Genomic DNA, 21,695 nt, shown 5'->3' with positions numbered 1-21,695 from the left:
ACAGATGATGTTTGTAAAATTCCAGATTCCCTACATCTGAGGGTCCAGTTCAAGTACCTACACACTCATGGCTTCATCTCCCACTGTCCCTCCCAGAGTCTGATTCTATTCTCAGAGATGAGATATTGCATTTTCTTTTCTTTTTCACTTGTTTGTTTCTGAGCAACATTAGCTTCATTGTAATGCAGCTAGAGAAGAAATTGTATTTTAAATAAACTCCTACCCCTACCCCACCTGGGGCTCTCAGCCCACACTTTGGGAAACACTGCCTGCTATCATCCTACCTCCATTTAAACTATAAGAATTTCAGGAATAATCTGTAATTTGAGACAAAGTGCTCTATAGCTTTGTTTTTGCCTCCAGTTCATGGACTTTATGAATTAGGGGGAATCACTTTGTCTCTTTGCCAAGTATTTTCCTTCCTCATGCCAAATTAAAATTGTTCCCTTCTATGCCAAGTTCTTTAGCTTGGGATTGAAAAGTAACTCACTAGTCAGGATGTATTTGCTGCACCTGTTCCGGATTTGCACAATTCTGCTCATGCAGGCTTTTCTTTACCAGCTCTGGTCATTTGATCTGATTCAGTGCCTTGGAAGCAACCCTGAAGGTAAGGACTCCTCCTGTTTAACTTATGTGTATCGCTGGGCACTTCTGAGGCATTTCTGATGAGCAGAGGGTGTTCAGGGAAGCATGAACAAAGGTATGAGCTCGCCGGGCACACGGGCACTCAGATCATAGGGAGGCTTTCTGGTGTACCACCTTCTGGTTCCAGAGTCACCAAAGGGGTTAAGATGAGGCAGCCAGCAGATCCTTAGAGTTGAGCTAAGCTACATGGATATGATATGGGTAGATGTTGTGCAGCATTTGGTGGGTCCAAGAAAAATTCTGAAGCTTGTGAGCAGCCATGAGACAAATTTGCAAAGATACGCCAGTATGTCAGAGCTGGAAAGCACTGAGACATGGAGGAGAAGCACAATTCCAGCAAAGAACAGCAGAGCTTTTCTGCTAATCCCCTGAATTTCAGCCAGGACTTGAGAAATCATTTCACTGGGACACAGGTACAGTCATCCACATGCAGTTAAGAGCCATGACAAAATAGGATTTAGGGTGTCTGAGGAAACCAGAAATGTGTCACCACCTTGGAGAAACATCTTGCTAAATAATTGACATCGTTCTTACGGGTATCAGTGTGTGTGAGCTCAGTAAAGCTGAGCTTGGATCATTGCATCCGTTTCTTTTGGAAACGAGTTTCTAATTCTTAGAAGCCAACTCAAGCATTCAGTCTCAGTTTTCATAAATGTTCAACTTCAGAACCCTACAATTCTTGAAACTCATCTGCAATAAGAATCCAGGGAACTTTAATTTCTGTAACCTTTTTTTTTTTTTTAAGATTTATTTATTTGAAAGGCAGAGTTACAGAGAGGGAGAGACACAAGAAAGGTCTTGCATCTGCTGGTTTACTCCTCAAATGGCCACAATGGCCAGATCTGGGCTGATCTGAAGCCAGGAACCAGGAGCTTCTTCTAGGTCTCCCAAATGAGTTCCGGGACCCAAGCATTGCTGCCCTCCCAGGCCAATGCACAGAGCTGTATGGGAAGTGGAGCAGCTGGAACTCCAACTGGCGCCCATATGGGATGCAGGTGCCACAGGCGGAAGCTTAATCTACTACACAATAGCACTGGGCCCAGCTGTTTTTATATATATATATATATATATATATATATATATATATAAACTTTGTGGGAGAAATGGAATTAAGGTACAAGTTATTTTGGTGCAAGTTTTTTTTTAATTTGTGCATTTTTTTTGATAGGCAGAGTTAGACAGTGAGAGAGAGAAAGGTCTTCCTTTCCATTGGTTCACCTCCAAAATGGCCACTATGGCTGGCACGCTGCACCGATCCGAAGCCAGGAGCCAGGTGCTTCCTCCTGGTCTCCCATGTGGGTGCAGGGCCCAAGCACTTGGGCCATCCTCCACTGCCTTCCCAGGCCACAGCAGAGAGCTGGACTGGAAGAGGAGCAACCGGGATAGAACCCGGGGTGCCGGCACCGCAGGCGGAGGATTAACCAAGTGAGCCGCGGCTCCAGCCTAATACGTACATTTTTTTTTTTTTGACAGGCAGAGTGGACAGTGAGAGAGAGAGACAAAGGGAAAGGTCTTCCTTTGCCGTTGGTTCACCCTCCAATGGCCGCCACGGCTGGTGCTCTGTGGCCGGCGCACCGTGCTGATCCAATGGCAGGAGCCGGGTTCTTCTCCTGGTCTCCCATGGGATGCAGGGCCCAAGCACTTGGGCCATCCTCCACTGCACTCCCTGGCCACAGCAGAGAGCTGGCCTGGAAGAGGGGCAACCAGGACAGAATCCAGAGCCCCAACCCAGACTAGAACCCGCAAGGCGGAGGATTAGCCTAGTGAACCGCGGCGCCAGCCTAATACGTGCATTTTTATAATATGCATTTTCTGTGATTTTTTGAAGCATCCTTGTATGAGATACATTAAAGACTTTAAATTGGGGCCAGCACTGAGCACAGCAGGTTGAAGCCCCAGCCTGCAGTGCCCACAACCCATTATGGGTGCCAGTTTGTGTCCCAGCTGCTCCACTTCCAATCCAGCTTCCTGCTTTGGTGCCTGGGAAAGCAGCAGAGGATGGCCCAAGGACCCTACACCCACGTGGGAGACCAGAAAGAAGCTCCTGGCTCTTGGTTTCAGATCAGCTCAGCTCTGGCCATTGCGGCCATTTGGGGAGTGAACCAGCGGATGGAAGACCTCTCTTTCCTCTCTCTATCTCTCTCTCTCTTTCAAATAAATAAAATAAATCTTTTATAAAAAAAGTGTAAATATACCTCTGATAAAAAGCATCATTTAGACAGTAAGGATGAAGAGTAAAACTTTAGGAATCCCCATAACAGCATTTCAGTCATGGAAAGACAAGACATAGTGGCAAAAATGGTTCTGCATGAAAGATCTCTGTGAGCAAGACCCCAGTAGAAAGAAGGATGTACTTTTCTCTGAAGGGAGGAAAGAATTTCCTCTTTGCATATGGCCCTGTCTAAATACCAACGGGGTTTGTGGACTCAAAAGGCTTCTATAGCCTTGGCAGCTCATGTCAAGAGCCTCAGGTGGTCATTGACATCAAAAATAAGAGTGTCAGTTGTTAAATCAACAACAAGAGTCACTGTGCACTTACTCCCCATGTTGGACCTCTGTCCTTAATGAGGTATACTATGAGAATTAATGGTAAAACTTGTCTTCAAACTATATACTTTGTGTGTCTGTGTGGGTGCAAACAGTTAAAATCTCTACTTAGTATAGTGTTAGTCTTCTATATAGAGTGAATTAAAAATGAATCTTAATGAAAAATGGAATGGGAGAGGGAGTAGGAGGTGGGATGGGAGTAGGGGTGAGAGGGTGCAAATGGGGGGAAGAAACATATTCCTAAAAGTTGTATATATGAAATTTATACTCATTAAATAAAAACCTTCAAAAAAACTTTAGGGGTCCCTAAGGTCCATGTTTACCTCCACTTCTCATTGAATGGGAGAATTCCGGCCAATGACCTTTGCCCCTCGTTCCCAGATTTTTTCCCTGTGCTCCACAGGGAGTCTCTGAAGACATCATGTTTATGTAGCTCTCAAAAGAAATGGAAATTTGGGGCCAATGCTGTGGCTTAGTAGGTTGAGCATCTACCTGTGGTACTGTCATCCTTTTTGGGTGCCCATTTGAGTCCCGGCTGCTCCTCTTCTGATCCAGCTCTCTGATAGTGGCCTGGGAAGGCAGTGGAGGATGGCTCAAGTGGTTGCCTGCACCCACGTGGGAGACCTGGATGAGGCTCCTGGCTTCTGATAGGCTCAGCTCAGGCCATTGCAGCCATCTGGGGAGTGAACCAGCAGATGGAAGACCTCTTTCTCTGTCTCTCCCTCTCTCTGTAACTCTGCCTCTCAAGTCAGTAAATAAATCTTAAAAAAAAAAAAAAAAAGGAAATGGAAATGGAAATTCAAGTGTCTTTTCCCAGCTCCATGGGTAATAGACCTTGGGATAATGAAGAGGACATAAAAGGCATATTTCAAATTATGGATGAAATTCGGAATTACCAGGATGCACATCTTCCTGCAAAAGTTTAAGGAACAACTTTTTTTTAATGGACACACTGATATAAACCTATAAACAGAAATCTCTTTAGTACCGCTTCTTTTCCCCCACAAGCACCTGCTTTATGTAGCTTAGAGGCACAGGAAGGATTGTTTTGTGTCTTGAGCAGGGAAGTATTTAGCAAATCAAGGCATCAATTAGAAACAGTCACAAGTGATCATATCAATAAATGGCCTTCGTTACATTCCAAATTTCACATAATCCTGATAACATACAGAACCTAAACTCAGTTTATAAACTTCATGTATTTCTTTCCTCCAAATCTTCCCTCTATCCTTACTTTCCTAAATATTCATTAGGAAAGATTTTAGCTGCAAATAACAAAGTCCATGAAGATAGTTACTGGTTACCTCATGGGTTACACCATCGGTATAATTACACTTCTGCTTCTCCATCCTTAGGGTATTTGGGCTTCTGTCCTCTTGATTGTCATGGTATATCACAAACTAGCACAATTCCAGCCTCACATCTTCACATCATTTCCAATGCCAGGAAGGTGGGGAAAAAGGGTGATTTTTTTAATCTTCACAACAGTGCTATGAGATTAGTACTATAAAAAAGCCATTGTATATAAAAAAGATGATGCAACAAAGTAAAAATGATTTTTACCCAAAAAATCCTTTGAATGACATTTTTTCCTACTGTTTTATACAAAATCTTTTCATTTTTGTCCCAGATATGGCCATGTGTGGCTCAGATCTACTGGGAGCTTTCTTGGCAGACATCCGTAAGCTAGCAGCCCCTGCAGGCAATGGACTGCCTCTCCCAAGGTCACCTCTTCCCTGAGTGGCCCACATGCCTTGACTGACTGGGGTAGGAGTCACAGGCTGGGCATTGTGGCCTGGTAGGGGACAGCTGGAGTACAGCAGTTCTTCCAGACTTCTTCCTCTGCCCGAGGTGCCCCTGATAAACATCCTGAACCAAAGTGGCCATTTTTAATATCCCTGCTATGTCATAGATACATGAATTTTTATTTTACATTGCTGTAGACATACTGATGCATTACTTGTTAAATTTAATAATCCATCATGAACAGTTCCTCACATTGCTAAATAGCCTTTATAATTGTCTTTTTAAAATTTAAATAATGTAGCCATATTCAAGAATGTTAAAAAAAGAATTGGGAAAATTAGCTCTAATCCCATTATCCAATAGAATAGATTATCTTATTATATTTATTTTTTCCAACTAATAGTTTTATGAAGTTGCAAGCATAATGTACAAGTATAAATTGTACCATTTTTTTCACACTCTTTAAAAATGTACTTATTTACTTCTTTTTATGCTGTCACTTTGTCCAGAAAGGATTAAAGGCAGCTGATGAAATTACATAAATTTAGTAAAACACAGGCCAACCATCAGCTGGGGTATCCTTAGAGGTTTGTGTAAATTCGCATCAGACCCTTGAACACATGGCAAAGAGATTTGGAGAATTTCTAACGATTCTGACTTAGTCATAGCTTTTCCTTAGCTCCTTTCTCTGCGAAGTGTAACAACTGGCTGATCGTGTGAGTCACAGTGATAAGCATACATTCTCACCAGTTGCCAAACATGTGCACACACACAACACACAAAATAGACACAAGCAGAGAGAGAAACACACTTTATCCAGGCACTTTATGACTCTACCCACTTCTTTCAAGTGTTGGAGATTCCACTCTTCTGGCTCCTACTTCCTTCCTCTGTGCTGAATTAACAGACAAATTATTCCCCTCACTCCCTGTGCAACAACAGTTCCGCTCACTTTCAGACCTTCTACCCCAAGGCAGCCGTCTGTTTCTTCAACAGGAGCAGATTTAATCCTTCAGAGTTCTCTGTTTTTAAAAGTTGAGAACATAAAACATGCTTGGATCTCAACACTAAAATAAGGGGATGAAAATACAGGTCATAGGGAGACGGACCAGAAAGGCAGTATGATGGCAGGGGAGTGGTTAGCACAGGAAGTGTCTGTCATGAAGCTTCTGTGTTGGAAAAGTTGCAGAGCAAGGGCTGAAGACAAGCAACATGACAAAGAAGTATCTCAATAATTTAGCAGCTGGTGGGACCTGCGGAGCACAAGTGGAACTGGGGAAGTTAAAAGGGCTCACAGAGCCGGCGCTCACTAGGCTAATCCTCCGCCTTGCAGCGCCGGCACACCGGGTTCCAGTCCCAGTCGGGGCACCGGATTCTGTCCCGGTTGCCCCTCTTCCAGGCCAGCTTTCTGCTGTGGCCAGGGAGTGCAGTGGAGGATGGCCCAAGTGCTTGGGCCCTGCACCCCATGGGAGACCAGGATAAGTACCTGGCTCCTGCCATGGGATCAGTGCGGTGCGCCGGCCACAGCGCGCCAGCTGCGGTGGCCATTGGAGGGTGAACCAACTGCAAAGGAAGACCTTTCTCCCTGTCTCTCTCTCACTGTCCACTCTGCATGTCAAAAAAAAAAAAAAAAAAAAAGAACTCACAGAATTACGAATCTGAGGCATGTAGAGAAAGTGGTCCCACCCCGAAACGCAATAAAGAACTTGGAGAATTCAGTCGTGTTAGAGGGGAAAATGATTCACTTGTCTTCACAGGTAGGGATCCAGCTGAACTTGTCTGCAATTGGACTTGAAGTGTGGTTCAATGGAACCCCGGGAGGGTTATTGAGACTGACCTGGCCCTGGATCACATGGTCACCTGTGAAGAACTCTAGACTGACGCTGTGCCTGTCAAACAGGTCCGAAAAGAAGGGAGACTTATAGGAAGGGGTGGGATCGTGTGATGGCACAGTGTGGGCAGATGGATTAGTGGAGCAGGTAAGAAGCTGTGTTTGTGAATTCTGGAGTGTTGGCAGTTAGGAGTTACCTTTTAGGTTGTTTTTCCTGCCTACGTGTGGGCATTATTTTTAAAAAGGGGAAGACATCGTGCTGAGGATGGAAAATGATTTTCTGCCACTTGCTGCTGCTAACTCTGTAACCATAGCAACCAATTTGTTCAGTCAGGATGGAGGATTTTACTACAGCAACAGCCCTATATTGGATGGTTCTGATTTCCAAGGGAAATATTTACAGCTCTCTCCGTGAAGCTGCTCCAGTTGAATGTAACTGCAGAGCAGATTAATCCCTGTCTCGGGGATTTCTAAAGAGCTGATCCATTACTGACTCCAAGTGTCAACACCACTGTGGCAAGTGACCAACAGCAGACCCCTGTGGAAGCACACAACACACAGGGTTTGGGGTTTATGTTTTTCTTTTAGCTCTGACAGTGGTGAAATTAGTGGGGCCCCTTTGGTTTTATAGGAAACCAAAAGACTGTCAGTATTGTGTGAGACAGATGCTGGGCCTTCTGGACGGCTTTTGACTCATTCCAGGAAGAACTCCAGGGTCTCCTTACTCCCCCAGCCAAAAGCACCTGCATGAACTCTGGTGAGGAATGGACATTTTACTAAAGGTTTCGTGGGGAAGCTGCTGTCCAGCATGGAGTTCGGGGCCTTGCCCATCCTTCCTGTAGGGACATCGCCTTGTGTCTTCCTCTGTGGCTGTGGCTGAGTCTCCCCTCTCCTGCACTCCCAACTCCTTCCCTCCAGCCTCACCTCCCTCCCCTCTCCCATTCTTAGGCAGAACACCAGACTCCTCCAGCTACAGATCCCATCTTTTAACATCATCTATAACGACAAACAGAGCAGGGTAGATATTGGTGACTTTTTTTGTGTTCTGCAAACAAACTCCTTTATTTATTGGACTCTTTAGATGATGAAAGGTAATTAGATTATAAAATGTTTTCCCCATTCACTTGCTTTTTTAAATAGAAGTATTCAATATATTATATTATATATACACACATCAAATTATATTAGGCACCATGCATACCTCTGGTTTGAAAATTATATTTTCTCAGCTTTAAAAAGAGACTACCTCCTCAGCTCCTGCAATAACAAAGTCTAGACATACTATTCTGTACCAAAAGAATAGAGTAGAAGTCCAAGCCTTTCAGACTCAGATTTTCAACCTCCTCTTCTACTGTAAGATTGACTCTGACCTTAGCAAGATGCATTTTATATAAAAAAGATGATGGCTCTAATTAGCACAGCTTTGAAATGAGTTATGACTGAACTGGAAGTTCCACCCTGTTTTCCACAGGACTACAGGGTGGTCGCACAGCTGATTAGGACAAAACCACCACTAACAACCATCAGCTGAAAAATCTGCAGTTCGCTAAAGAAGTATATAAAATTAATGTGCAGAAAGTATGTATGTATGCAAGTTGCTTTCTGTATATAGGCAATATAATAATATTCTGGAGTGAATGAGCCTATTTATTATAGTTACAAGTAAGATAAAATATCAGAAATAAATGTACCAATAATTAGGGAATACCTAGAGGGAGTAAATGACAACACATTCCTGAAGGAAAAGCAAGACCTGGCATCCATTTTTTTGAATGGCAAAACTCATTGCAAAAAACTTATTAGGATTTTTTGGTGGCCTAATTTAGTAAGTTTTGGTAATTTTACCAAAAATGTATTCTGATTGCACTAAAAATGCTTGAACAAAAAGATGTATTCTCTATTTTCTGGATATTTTGTATTCATTAATGTATCACCTTTATTAATTTTGTTATTTAAATCCCCTGCATACTTGTTTTTCTGCCAAATGATTTCTCATGATTGAGAGCTGAATTAAAATCTCCTACTAGAGACAAAGTTGTGTCAGCTTTTCTGGTATTTACCCCAATTAAAAGATATTGGAGTGGCTGAGATGGATTTAAAAAAATACGCAGCAACATGCTACCTACAAGAAACTCACTTCACAAGTAAAAGACACAAACAGCTTGAAAGTGAATGGTTGGAGAAAGATATTCTTGCAAACAGAACCCCAAAGCAAGCAAGAGTAGGTGAAATGGAGAAAATCTGTAAAAAGAGTCAAAGATCACTATGTAATGATCAAGGAATCAGTCCACGAAGATGTAGCAATTGTAAAAGTAAATGTAATGCTGGCGCCGTGGCTCACTAGGCTAATCCTCCACCTTGCGGCACCGGCACACCGGGTTCTAGTCCCGGTCAGGGCGCCGGATTCTGTCCCGGTTGCCCCTCTTCCAGGCCAGCTCTCTGCTGTGGCCCAGGAGTGCAGTGGAGGATGGCCCAAGTGCTTGGGTCCTGCACCCCATGGGAGACCAGGAGAAGCACCTGGCTCCTGCCATCAGATCAGCGTGGTGCGTCGGCCACAGCGGCCATTGGAGAGTGAACCAATGGCAAAAGGAAGACCTTTCTCTGTCTCTCTCACTGTCCACTCTGCCTGTAAAAAAAAAAAATGTAGAACACTTGATTAAATAAAACAAGCATTATTGGATCTAAATGGAGAGAGAAACTCCTGTACATAATAGTGGGGGACTCCAACACCCCACTTTCCCCAGTGGACAGATCATCCTAACAAAAATCTGACAGTTGAAGAAATGCATCCATTCTATCAGCACATGAGCATTCTCTAGGATAGAACACACAAGTCTCAAGAAATTCAAAAACTCAAAATTATATCACGGACCTTTTCCTGCATTTCTGAATTATGAGAATTGATTTTAGGATTATAAAGTTCCTTTTCATTGTATCATTTGATGCTTTTTCACTTACGTTTGGTATTTTTGATATTGCCGTAATTCCTGCTTTCTTCTGGTCATACTTATAACTTTAATTTTCCATCTTTATGAATCATTCTGTCTTTGCTGAGTCTTGTGCACACACCTTGGAGTTCTATTTTACTTTTTTATCTAATCTGTAGTTCTTTTTCCTTTAATATATGAGTTAAGGTTGCTTATTTATTGTTATGAAAGACACATGTGCTCTTAATTCATTATATTATTTATAATTTGCCAGTTTTGTCAATTTCCAAAAGTATTTCCCTCTGTAATTGATTTTCTTCCCTTTATTTTACATTGTGGATGATTCTTCTGATATTTAGGAAGTATAGTGTTTTCCTTTTGTGATTGCTTCTGTAATTATGGGTCTACAATACCCTTAGCTTTGTTTCTTTAGAGACATTATCTATTTTTCCCCACTATGAGCAATAGTAACTTTTTTCCCACATCCTTCCACTAACTCACTCCCACACACCTCCCAATTTTGTTCAATGTTATTTTTTCTTTGTACCATTTATATAGCTTGTATTTATATTACTTTATTTATAGCCTTAAATAAATATCTTTTGACTCAGGATTATTAAAGAAAATTATATGTATACTTTCTCCTGCCTTTTCCCACTTTCCTATTTTATTTTAATCTGTGGTAGTTTAATCAATTTTATATTGGAGGCATATATCTCTCTGTTTCTGTGGTATATTATGTTTGCCATTTTGTTTCTGAACCATTAATACCCTATTAAGTATTGTTTCATTATTTGATAATTACAGCTAAGCACTGGATTTCTAGTATCTGTATCTTTATCATTTTCTCCCTATTGTTTGAACTTTTAAATAAGTGAAATTCCATTTCATTCTGTTTATTTTACAGTATCTGTTTTTATTTCATTTATGCTTCCTCTAATTTTGCATGGTTTCTTTTATATTTTTTGATCTTCTAATTGTCTGCTGGTTTCCCCCAGCCAATATTTCTTTTTTTATTTTTTTTAAATTTTCTATTTAGTAAATATAAATTTTTAAAGTACAGTTAACGGATTACAATGGCTTACCCCCCCCATAATTTCTCTCCCACTCATACCCCTCCCATCTCCCACTCCCTCTCACATTCCATTCACATCAAGATTCATTTTCAATTATCTTTATATACAGAAGATCAATTCAGTATCTATTAAGTAAAGATTTCATCAGTTTGCACCCACACAGAAACACAAAGTGTAAAATACTGTTTGAGTACTAGTTATAGCATTAATTCACATTGGACAACACATTAAGGTCAGAGATCCAACATAAGGAGTAAGTACACACTGACTCCTGTTGTTGACTTAACAATTTGACACTCTTGTTTTTGGCGTCAGTAATCTCCCTAGGCTCTAGTCATGAGTTGCCAAGGCTATGGAAGCCTTTTGAGTTTGCCGACTTTGATCTTATTCAGACAAGGTCATAGTCAAAGTGGAAGTTCTCTCCTCCCTTCAGAGAAAGGTACCTCCTTCTTTGATGGCCCCATTCTTTCCACTGGGATCTCACTCGCAGAGATCTTCCATTTAGGTCTTCCTTTTTTTTTTTTTTTTTTTCCCAGGGTGTCTTGGCTTTTCATTACTAAAATACTCTCATGGGCTCTTCAGCCATATCTGAATGCCTTAAGGGCTGATTCTGAGGCCAGAGTGCTATTTAGGACATCTGCCATTCTATGAGTTTACTGTGTATCCCACTTCCCATGATGGATTGTTCTCTCCATTTTTGATTCTATCAGCTAGTATTAGCAGACACTAGTCTTGTTTGTGTGATCCCTTTGACTCTTAGACCTATCAGTGTGATCAATTGTGAACTGAAATTGATCACTTGGACTAGTGGGATGGCATTGGTACATGCCACCTTGATGGGATTGCATTGGGATCCCCTGGCATGATTCTAACTCCACCATTTGGGGCAAGTCCGATTGAGCATGTCCCAAATTGTACATCTCCTCCCTCTCTTATTCCCACTCTTATATTTAACAGGGATCATTTTTCAGTTAAAATTTAAACACCTAAGAATAATTGTGTGTTAATTACAGAGTTCAACCAATAGTACTAGAACAAAACAAAGAGAAAATACTAAAATGGATAAAGTATTACATTGTACATCAACTGATCAAGTCACTGTTTCTCATAGTGTCCATTTCACTTCAACAGGTTTCCCCTTTGGTGCTCAGTTAGTTGTCGCCCATCAGGGGGAACATATGATATTTGTCCCTTTGGGACTGGCTTATTAATCCATAAGGCTTTATTAGGTTTGTTTTTTTTTTTTTTCCTCTGCCTTAAGGCATACTTTTTTTATTTCTTTTTTTCTTTTTCTTTTTTTTTAAACTTTTATTTAATGAATATAAATTTCCAAAGTACGATTTATGGATTACAATGGCTTCCCCCCCATACCGTCCCTCCCACCCACAACCCTCCCCTTTCCCACTCCCTCTCCCCTTCCATTCACATCAAGATTCATTTTCGATTATCTTAATATACAGAAGATCAGCTTAGTATACATTAAGTAAGGATTTCAACAGTTTGCTCCCACACAGAAACATAAAGTGAAAAATAATAGATGATTTTTTTAAATGATGATGAAATCAGAGCAGACCTATTGTCATGTTTAATCCCAGTGAGAGTCAAGTTGGGAATTGATAATTTCTTTTTTTTTTTATTTTTTACAGAGGATCAGCTTAGTATGCATTAAGTAAAGATTTCAACAGTTTGCACCCCCATAGAAACACAAAGTGAAATATATTGTTTGAGTACTCATTATAGCATTAAATCTCAATGCACAGCACATTAAGGACAGAGATCCTACATGAGGAGTAAGTGCACAGTGACTCCTGTTGTTGACTTTACCAATTGACACTCCTGTCTATGGCATCAGTAATCTCCCTATGCTCCAGTCATGAGTTGCCAAGGCTATGGAAGCCCTCTGAGTTCTCCGACTCTTATCTTGTTTAGACAAGGTCATAGTCAAAGTGGAGGTTCTCTCCTCCCTTCAGAGAAAGGTACCTCCTTCTTTGAAGACCTGTTCTTTCCACTGGGATCTCACTCACAGAGATCTTTTGCCAGAGTGTCTTGGCTTTCCATGCCTGAAATACTCTCATGGGCTTTTCAGCCAGATCCAAATGCCTTAAGGGCTGATTCTGAGGCCAGAGTGCTATTTAGGATACCTGCCATTCTATGAGTCTGCTGAGTATCTCACTTCCCATGTTGGATCACTCTCCCCTTTATTTATTCTATCGGTTAGTGTTAGCAGGTACTAGACTTGTTTATGTGCTCGCTTTGACTCTTAGTCCTTTCATTATGATCAATTGTGAACTGAAATTGATCACTTGGAATAGTGAGATGGCATTGGTACATGCCACCTTGATGGGATTGAATTGGAGTCCCCTGGTATGTTTCTAACTCTACCATTTGGGGCAAGTCAGCTTGAGCATGTCCCAAATTATGCATCTCTTTCCTCTCTTATTCTCACTCTTATGTTTAACAGGGATCACATTTCAGTTAATTTTCAACACTTAAGAATAACTGTGTATTAATTACAGAATTAAACCAGTCATATTAAGTAGAACAGACAAAAAACTACTAAGAGGGATAATGTATTAAGTTGTTCATTAACAGTCAGGGCTATGCTGATCAAGTCACCGTTTCCCATAGTGTCCATTTCACTTCAACAGGTTTCCTTTTTGGTGTTCAGTCAGTATTTCATCTCCTATTTCCTTGCCATATATTCCTTGAGTTATTTTTGAAGATTTTTTGTTGATTTATTTGAGAGGTATGCAAACAGATAAACACACAGATAAACACCTACACATAGAGGTATGGGGTGAGGGGAATAAGAGAACTAGCTACCATCTGCTGGTTCACTCCTCTGCGGTGACTCTTCACCACAGGAGAATTAGACAGGCTGCCCACAGCTTGCCTTGGCCGAGGAGGGGAAGTGCGCCACCCGCCACTCAGCCTCCCCGAACCCTGGGGGACAATCAGACGTGGTGGGGAGCCCAGTCGAAGCAGGATCTCACTTTATTGTAAAAGGGAGGTGTATATATAGCTGAGGTACAGAGCGGATGGTACAGAGTGGATGCGGGCAAGGGGTGGGGTGATGTGATGTTAAAGGGTTTTAGCCACTCCTATTATACCACCTCAATGATCCTTAGCAAAAGTGCCCAGGGGCTGGGGTGTTTGCCACCAGGGATTTGAAACTTAAAGACAGGTTTTCAAATTTGAGGCAGGCTCAGGAAGTTTCCTCTAGGCCTCTCCGGATTCAGCCTCCCGCACACTCCTCAACTGCCCACAACAGCTGGGACTGGACTAGGAGCCAGGAAATCAATCCAGTCCTCCCACCTGGGTTCCTTGAGCCAACACTGCTCAAGGTTTGCATTAGTGGGAAGCTAGAGACAGTGGCCAGAGCCTCACCCAGTCAGCAGATCCAGGCACTCCAGTGTGAGACACAGGTGTCTCAATGGCCAAGCTAAACACCCACTCCATCTTCCCCAAGTTGATGCATTTCTGTGTTCTTGATTTTCTTTGGAGATGTAATTATTTCATTATTTTTAAGTTCATCGACAGTTTCCTGTCCCTGCTACCTCTCTCCATTTAATCAATGAAATTCCATGTTTTAGTTAAACCATTTTCTTTTAATTTTATGTGGACAACCTCTGCAATGCACAGTATTCTATGAAAATAGATGGGCAGAGTGCTTTGGAAAGACAGTGTTAGACAATTATTAGTAAAATATAGGATCATGTTTTATGGGATTTTTATTGGTGAGTGTTTGAAGTTATATGTGAAGGAAAGTTGTAATATAGGAAAACAGAACGAAAGACCCCCTACTAGAGAGGTGATGATGATGGCCTTTGGAGAAACCGTAAGACAACACATTCATTGCAGTTATAGGACAGCTAGGAACCTGTGAGGCTTGAATTTTGAGGTAATACCAACCCTAGTTCCTGTACATATGCCCAGGGAGGGAGGTAGTGCCAAGATTTGTAGCTAAGGTGACTCAGTGAATTTCTTGATAGTATATTTATATTTTTAACATTTTAAATTATTTTTATTTCTAATTTATATTACAAGTTATATTTCTAGTTAGGTCAGGTATTTAAAAACATTTTTTCTTTATATAAGGTGAAGAAATTTCATGTATTTCATACATACAGATTTAGGAGCATAGTGACACTTTCCACCCTACCTTCCCTCCCACCCACACCCTCACCTCCCCTCCTTCCTTCTTCTTGTTTCTTTTCATTTTTATAATGACATACTTTCAGTTATTCTATAATCATAAGTTTAACCCTCCACGAAGTAAAGACTCAACAAATGGTAAGAAGAAAAAAGACTGTTACTTAACATAGAGACAAGGGCTGTAAATAATGTTAATTTCTCTCCTATATGTTACAGTTTTTGGACTCTTAGTTACCACAGATCAGAGAAAACATATTGTATTTGTCTTTTTGGGACTGGTTTATTTCACTAAATATAATGATTTCCAGTTGCATCATTTTGTTGCAAAATGTAGCATTCCATTCTTTTTATGTGTATATATACCACATTTTCTTATCCAGCCATCAGTTGATAGACATCTGGGTTGATTCCATATCTTAGCTATTATGAATTGAGCTACAATAAATTTGGGTGTACAGATAACACTTTCATATGCTGATTTCATTTCATTTGGAAAAATTCTCAGGAGTGGGATGGCTGGGTCATATGGTAGATCTATTTTCAGAATTCTGAGGAATCTCCTTACTATCTTCCACAAAGGCTGTACTAGTTTACATTCCTACCAATAGTGGAGTAGGGTGCCTTTTCCCCCACATCTTCACCAGCATTTATTGTTTTTGATTTCTATATGATACCCATTCTACCTAAAGTAAGGTGAAACCTCATTGTGGTTTTTTATTTTCATTCCTGTGATGGCTAGTGATCCTGAACATTGTTTCATGAATCTGTTGGCCATTTGAATTTTGCTTTTGAGAAATGCCTGTTCAAGTCCTTTGCCTATTTCTTAACTGGATTGTTTGTTTTGTTGTTGAGTCTCTTAAACTCTTTGTAAATTCTGGATATTAATCCTTTATCAGTTGTGCAGTTCGCAAATATTTTCTCACATCTGCTGGTTGCCTCTTCACCTTGTTGAGTTTCATTTGCTGTGCAAAAGTCTCTTAGCCTGATGTAATCTCGTTTGTCTATTTTTGCCTGTGCTTCTTGGGTCTTTTCCATGAAGTCTTTACCCAAGCCAATGTCTTGCAGCATTTTTCTGATGTTTTCCTCTACTAATTTGATGGTCTCAAGTTGTAGATTAGATCCTTTATCTATTTTGGTTGATTTTTGTATAAGGTGTATAGCAGGGATCTGATTTCGTACTTCTGTATGTGGAGATCCAGTTTTCCCAGCATCATTTGTTGAAGAACTGTCCTTTCTCCAGGGATTGGTTTTAGCTTTGCCAAAGATTAGTTGGTTGCAGATATGTGGACTGATAAAGGGTTTTCCATTCTGTTCCATTGGTCTACATGCCTATTTTTGTGCCAGTACCTGGGTGTTTTGATTACAATAAATGCCCCGTAGTACATCTTGAAGTCTGGTATTATAATGCCTTTGGCTTTGTTTTTGGTGTTTAAAATTGCTTTAGATATTTGGGGTCTCTTGTGTTTCTGTGTGAATTTTACCATCATTTCTTCTAGACCTGAGAAGAATGCATTTTTATTTTGATTGGGGCCATGTTGAATCTGTAAAATGCTTTCAGGAGTATGGATTGTAATTATATTAGCTCTTCTAGGGCTCTGAGCTAACCCTGAGGAGGGCAGTGTCATCTATGCAGCATCATGGAGACCTCTGCCCAGGATGGTGCCCCTCTCCAGACCTCTCCCTCTCATCTGTGAGTCCCCTCGAAGGCCTCTGTAAGCTGATGTAGTTGGGTGAGATGAGAGCAGGCCTGGTGAGGGAGGTTACTACTGAGGAGCTGCAGCCGCTGTCCACCTGATAGAGGTACTGACAACAGCAGACTCTCCGAGACTGCTATAAAAGCTGAACACTCTGTTGGAACAGGAGTCTAGATGTCAGCCAGAGGTCTGTAGCTGGAGACCAATTGAGTCTGCATATGATGATGGCCTCAGAATGACTACATGACTGAGGGGCTTCGAAGGAAAAGAGCTTTTTAGTCTAAGTGTTTTAGCTTCGACACAGACATTTTCTCTAGCTGTGAATTTACTGGACAGATTCCTGTCTAAAATGAAGTTACAGCCCAAGCACCTTGGATGTGTCCATCTCAGCTGCTTTGATTTGACTGTAAAATCAATAGAGGAGGAAAGAAATATCCCAACTGACTTGATCCAAATAAGTCAGTACAGGTGCCTGGTTTCAAACTCAATGAAAATGGAAAGAATTGTATTTGAGAAAGTGTGTTGGAAAGTCAAAGCTACTGCTGCCTTTCAGTTTCCGCAACTCTGTTATTCACTCATTCAAGAGAACTTGCCATTTCAAAGGAGAAATAGCCTTAATTTGGAAAGAATGGAAGCTGGACTTCAGGCACATCACTACAAGATCTTGTTTTCTAACCAAAGCCTTCTGTATTGACACCATCATTGCATTGGAGAGCCAAGCACAGAAGTGTGTAGAGTTAACAAGAGGAGCAGAATGTTTTCAGAAACATTCCAAGGTAAATTGCAGAGATTTGACCTTCTGGCAAGAGCTTATATCCAAGCATTTAACAAACTGTTCACCAAGCAAGTGTTCCAAACCAGATGTTCAGAAGTTGAAATGGATTGTTTCTGGGCATACTACACAGCAGTTGAAGCATAGTTACTACAGAATAACTTATCTTCCAACCATTCCTGCAGTGGTTCCTTAATTGGTGAATTTGGATCATTGTTATTGTCTGTATAGAGGCGATTATCCACTGCTATAATTTTCTTGTAAAATTGAAGAATTAAAATATCATTTATTGGCTGGGACCACGGCTCACTAGGCTAATCCTCCACCTGTGTCGCCAGCACACCGGGTTCTAGTCCCGGTTGGGGCACCAGTTCTGTCACAGTTGCTCCTCTTCCAGTCCAGCTCTCTGCTGTGACCCAGGGAAGGCAGTGGGGGATGGCCCAAGTGCTTGGGCCCTGCACCCTCATGGGAGATCAGGAGGAAGCACATGGCTCCTGGCTTCAGATCAGTGCAGCATGCTTGCTGTAGCGGCCATTGTGGGGGGTGAACCAACAGAAGGAAGACCTTTCTCTCTTTCTCTCTCACTGTCTAACTCAGCCTGTCAAAAAATATCATTTATCACCAAAGTAAAGAAAATGAATTGCCATAGCATAGGGAGAGTAACTTCACTGATTATTTGAAAACAGTTACTATTTACAGTATCCTAAGCAATTATCTAACCTCTGATATATATGTTAGCCATTTAATTAATAAGCATTAATAAAAGCATCTTCCTCAACAGCCCAAGTTTAAAAAAAGAGCAGTGAAGTCATATTTCCTTATTGCATATAATCTTCTCTATGTAGACCCAAGATGTAGTTCATTTAAAGATATATTAGCTGAGTAGGACAATAGGAACAAATTTTTGGATTATATGCGGTCTTATTTGAGAATGTTAATTATAAGCAAAATCAATATGATCTTGGAAGGTGTATTTAAGGAAAAAGCAAGATATAGCAGATCAGTCTCCATGCTGGGTGATTGAAAACTGCAAGAATATCAAGAACGTAGTTACTAGCACTGCTGGAATTCTGGAAAGTTATTACATGCATAAAAAAGTGAACTTGGGGTCATTACATATACATTCTTGCCATTTAAATTTCTTGGCTATTAATAATGGTTTATCTTTTTCCACTCAAAATTTAATTAACATTTAGTTCTTCCAATCTGCAAACATGGAAGTGTCTTCCAATTTTTGTCTTTTAATTCTTTCTTTGATTTTTTTAACTTTTATTTAATGAATATAATTTCCAAAGTACAGCTTATGGATTACAATGGCTTCCCCCCATAACTTCCCTCCCACCACCCGCTCTCTCTCCCCTTCCATTCACATCAAGATTCATTTTCAATTCTCTTTATATACAGAAGATCAGTTTAGTATATATTAAGTAAAGATTTCAACAGTTTGCACCCACATAGAAACACAAAGTGAAAAATACTGTTTGAGTACTAGTTATAGGATTAAATCACAATGTACAGCACATTAAGGACAGAGATCCTACATGAGGAGTAAGTACACAGTGACTCCTGTTGTTGACTTTACCAATTGACACTCTTGTTTTTGGCGTCAGTAATCACCCTAGGCTCTTGTCATGAGTTGCTAAGGCTATGGAAGCCTTTTGAGTTCGCCGACTTCGATCTTATTTAGACAAGGTCATAGTCAAAGTAGAAGTTCTCTTCTCCCTTCAGAGAAAGGTATCTCCTTCTTTGATGACCTGTTCTTTCCACTGGGATCTCACTCACAGAGATCTTTCATTTAGGTCATTTTTTTTTCCAGAGTGTGTTGGCTTTCCATGCCTGAAATACTCTCATGGGCTTTTTAGCTGGATCTGCATGCCTTAAGGGCTGATTCTGAGGCCAGAGTGCTGTTTAGGACATCTGCCATTATATGAATCTGCTGTGTATCCCACTTCCCATGTTGGATCGTTCTCTCACTTTTTTATTCTATCAGTTAGTATTTGCAGACACTAGTCATTGTTTATGTGATCCCTTTGACTCTTAGTCCTATCATTATGATCAATTGTGAACAGAAATTGATCACTTGGACTAGTGAGATGGCATTGGTACATACCACCTTGATTTTATTGGAATCTCCTGGTATGTTTCTAACTCTACCATTTGGGGCAAGTCTGATTGAGCATGTCCCAAATTGTACATCTCCTCCCTCTCTTATTCCAACTCTTATATTTAACAGGTATCACTTTTCAGTTAAGTTTCAACACTTAAGAATAATTGTGTATTAATTACAGAATTCAATAGTATTAAGTAGAACAAACAGAAAAAAATACTAAAAGGGATAAAGTATTAAGTTGTTCATCAACAGGGCAAGGGCTGATCAAGTCACTGTTTCTCATAGTGTCCATTTCACTTCAACAGGTTTTCTTTTTGGTGCTCGGTTAGTTGTCACCGATCAGGGAGAACATATGATATTTATTCCTTTGGGACTGGCTTATTTCACTCAGCATGATTTTTTCCAGATTCCTCCGTTTTGTTGCAAATATCCGGGTTTCATTTTTTTTTTACTGCTGTATAGTATTCTATAGAGTACATATCCCATAATTTCTGTATCCAGTCTACTGCTGATGGGCATTTAGGTTGATTCCAGGTCTTAGCTATTGTGAATTGAGCTGCAATAAACATTAAGGTGCAGACTGCTTTTTTGTTTGCCAATTTAATTTCCTTAAGGTTAATTCCAAGGAGTGGGATGGCTGGGTTGTATGGTAGGGTTATATTCAGGTTTCTGAGGAATCTCCAGACTGACTTCCATAGTGGCTTAACCAGTTTGCATCCCCACCAACAGTGGGTTAGTGTCCCTTTTTCCCCACATCCTCTCCAGCATCTGTTGTTGATAGTTTTATGTATGTGAGCCATTCTAACTGGGGTGAGGTGAAACCTCATTGTGGTTTTGATTTGCATTTCCCTGATTGCTAGTGATCTTGAACATTTTTTCATGTGCCTGTTGGCCATTTGGATTTCCTCTTTTGAAAAATGTCTATTGAGGTCCTTGGTGCATCTCTCAAGTGGGTTGTTTGTTTTGTTGTTGTGGAGTTTCTTGATCTTATTGTAGATTCTGGTTATTTACCCTTTATCTGTTGCATAGTTTGCAAATATTTTTTCCCATTTGTCGGTTGCCTCTTCACTTTCCTGACTGTTTCTTTTGCAGTACAGAAACTTCTCAATTTGATGCAATCCCAATAGTTAATTTTGGCTTTGACTGCCTGTGCCTCCGGGGTCTTTTCCAAGAAGTCTTTGCCAGTGCCAATATCTTGCATGGATTCTGCAGTGTTCTCTAATAATTTGATGGTGTCAGGTCGTAGATTTAGGTCTTTAATCCATGTTGAGTGGATTTTTGTGTAAGGTGAAAGGTACGGGTCTTGCTTCATGCTTCTGCACGTGGAAATCCAGTTTTACCCACACCATTTATTGAATAGATTGTCCTTGCTCCAGGAATTGATTTTAGATCCTTGATCAAATATAAGTTGGCTGTAGATGTTTGGGATGATTTCTGGTGTTTCTATTCTGTTCCATTGGTCTATCCATCTGTTTCTGTACCAGTACCATGCTGTTTTGATTACAACTGCCCTGTAGTATGTCCTGAAATCTGGTATTGTGATGCCTCTGGCTTTGTTTTTGTTGTACAAGATTGCTTTATCTATTCAAGGTATCCTGTGTCTCCATATGAATTTCAGCATCATTTTTTCCAGATCTGAGAAGAATGTCTTTGGTATTTGGATTGGCATCACATTGAATCTATAAATTGCTTTTGGGAGAATGGACATTTTGATGATATTGATTCTTCCAATCCATGAGCATGGAAGATTTTTCCATTTCTTGATATCCTCTTCTATTTCTTTCTTTAAGGTTTTGTAATTTTCATCGTAGAGATCCTTAACGTCCTTGGTTAAGTTTATTCCAAGGTATTTGATTGTTTTTGTAGCTATTGTGAATGGGATTGATCTCAGAAGTTCTTCCTCAGCCATGGCATTGTCTGTGTATACAAAGGCTGTTGATTTTTGTGCATTGATTTTATATCCTGCTACTTTGCCAAACTCTTCTATGAGTTCCAGTAGTCTCTTAGTAGAGTTCTTTGGATCCCCTAAAGAAAGAATCATATCGTCTGCATGAGGGATAGTTTGAGTTCTTCCTTCCCAATTTGTATCCCTTTAATTTCTTTTTCTTGCCTGATGGCTTTGGGTAAGACTTACAGAACTATATTGACTAGCAGTGGTGAGAATGGGCATCCCTGTCTGGTACCTGATTTCA

General features: G+C 40.5%; 1 protein-coding gene and 1 pseudogene across 1 annotated transcript in view; both read left to right on the top strand.

Moving 5' to 3' along the window:
• CYB5R4 (cytochrome b5 reductase 4) overlaps positions 1–21,695 on the top strand; it is a 183,825-nt gene that overhangs the window by 154,237 nt on the left and 7,893 nt on the right. The gene's annotated exons all lie outside the window — the stretch shown is intronic.
• LOC100341873 (cyclin-G1 pseudogene) lies at positions 16,596–17,635 on the top strand (annotated as a pseudogene).

The sequence above is a fragment of the Oryctolagus cuniculus genome, chromosome 5 (assembly GCF_964237555.1).
Source record: "Oryctolagus cuniculus chromosome 5, mOryCun1.1, whole genome shotgun sequence".
Classification (NCBI taxonomy): domain Eukaryota; kingdom Metazoa; phylum Chordata; class Mammalia; order Lagomorpha; family Leporidae; genus Oryctolagus; species Oryctolagus cuniculus.
This window is presented reverse-complemented; position numbering and strand designations above follow the sequence as displayed.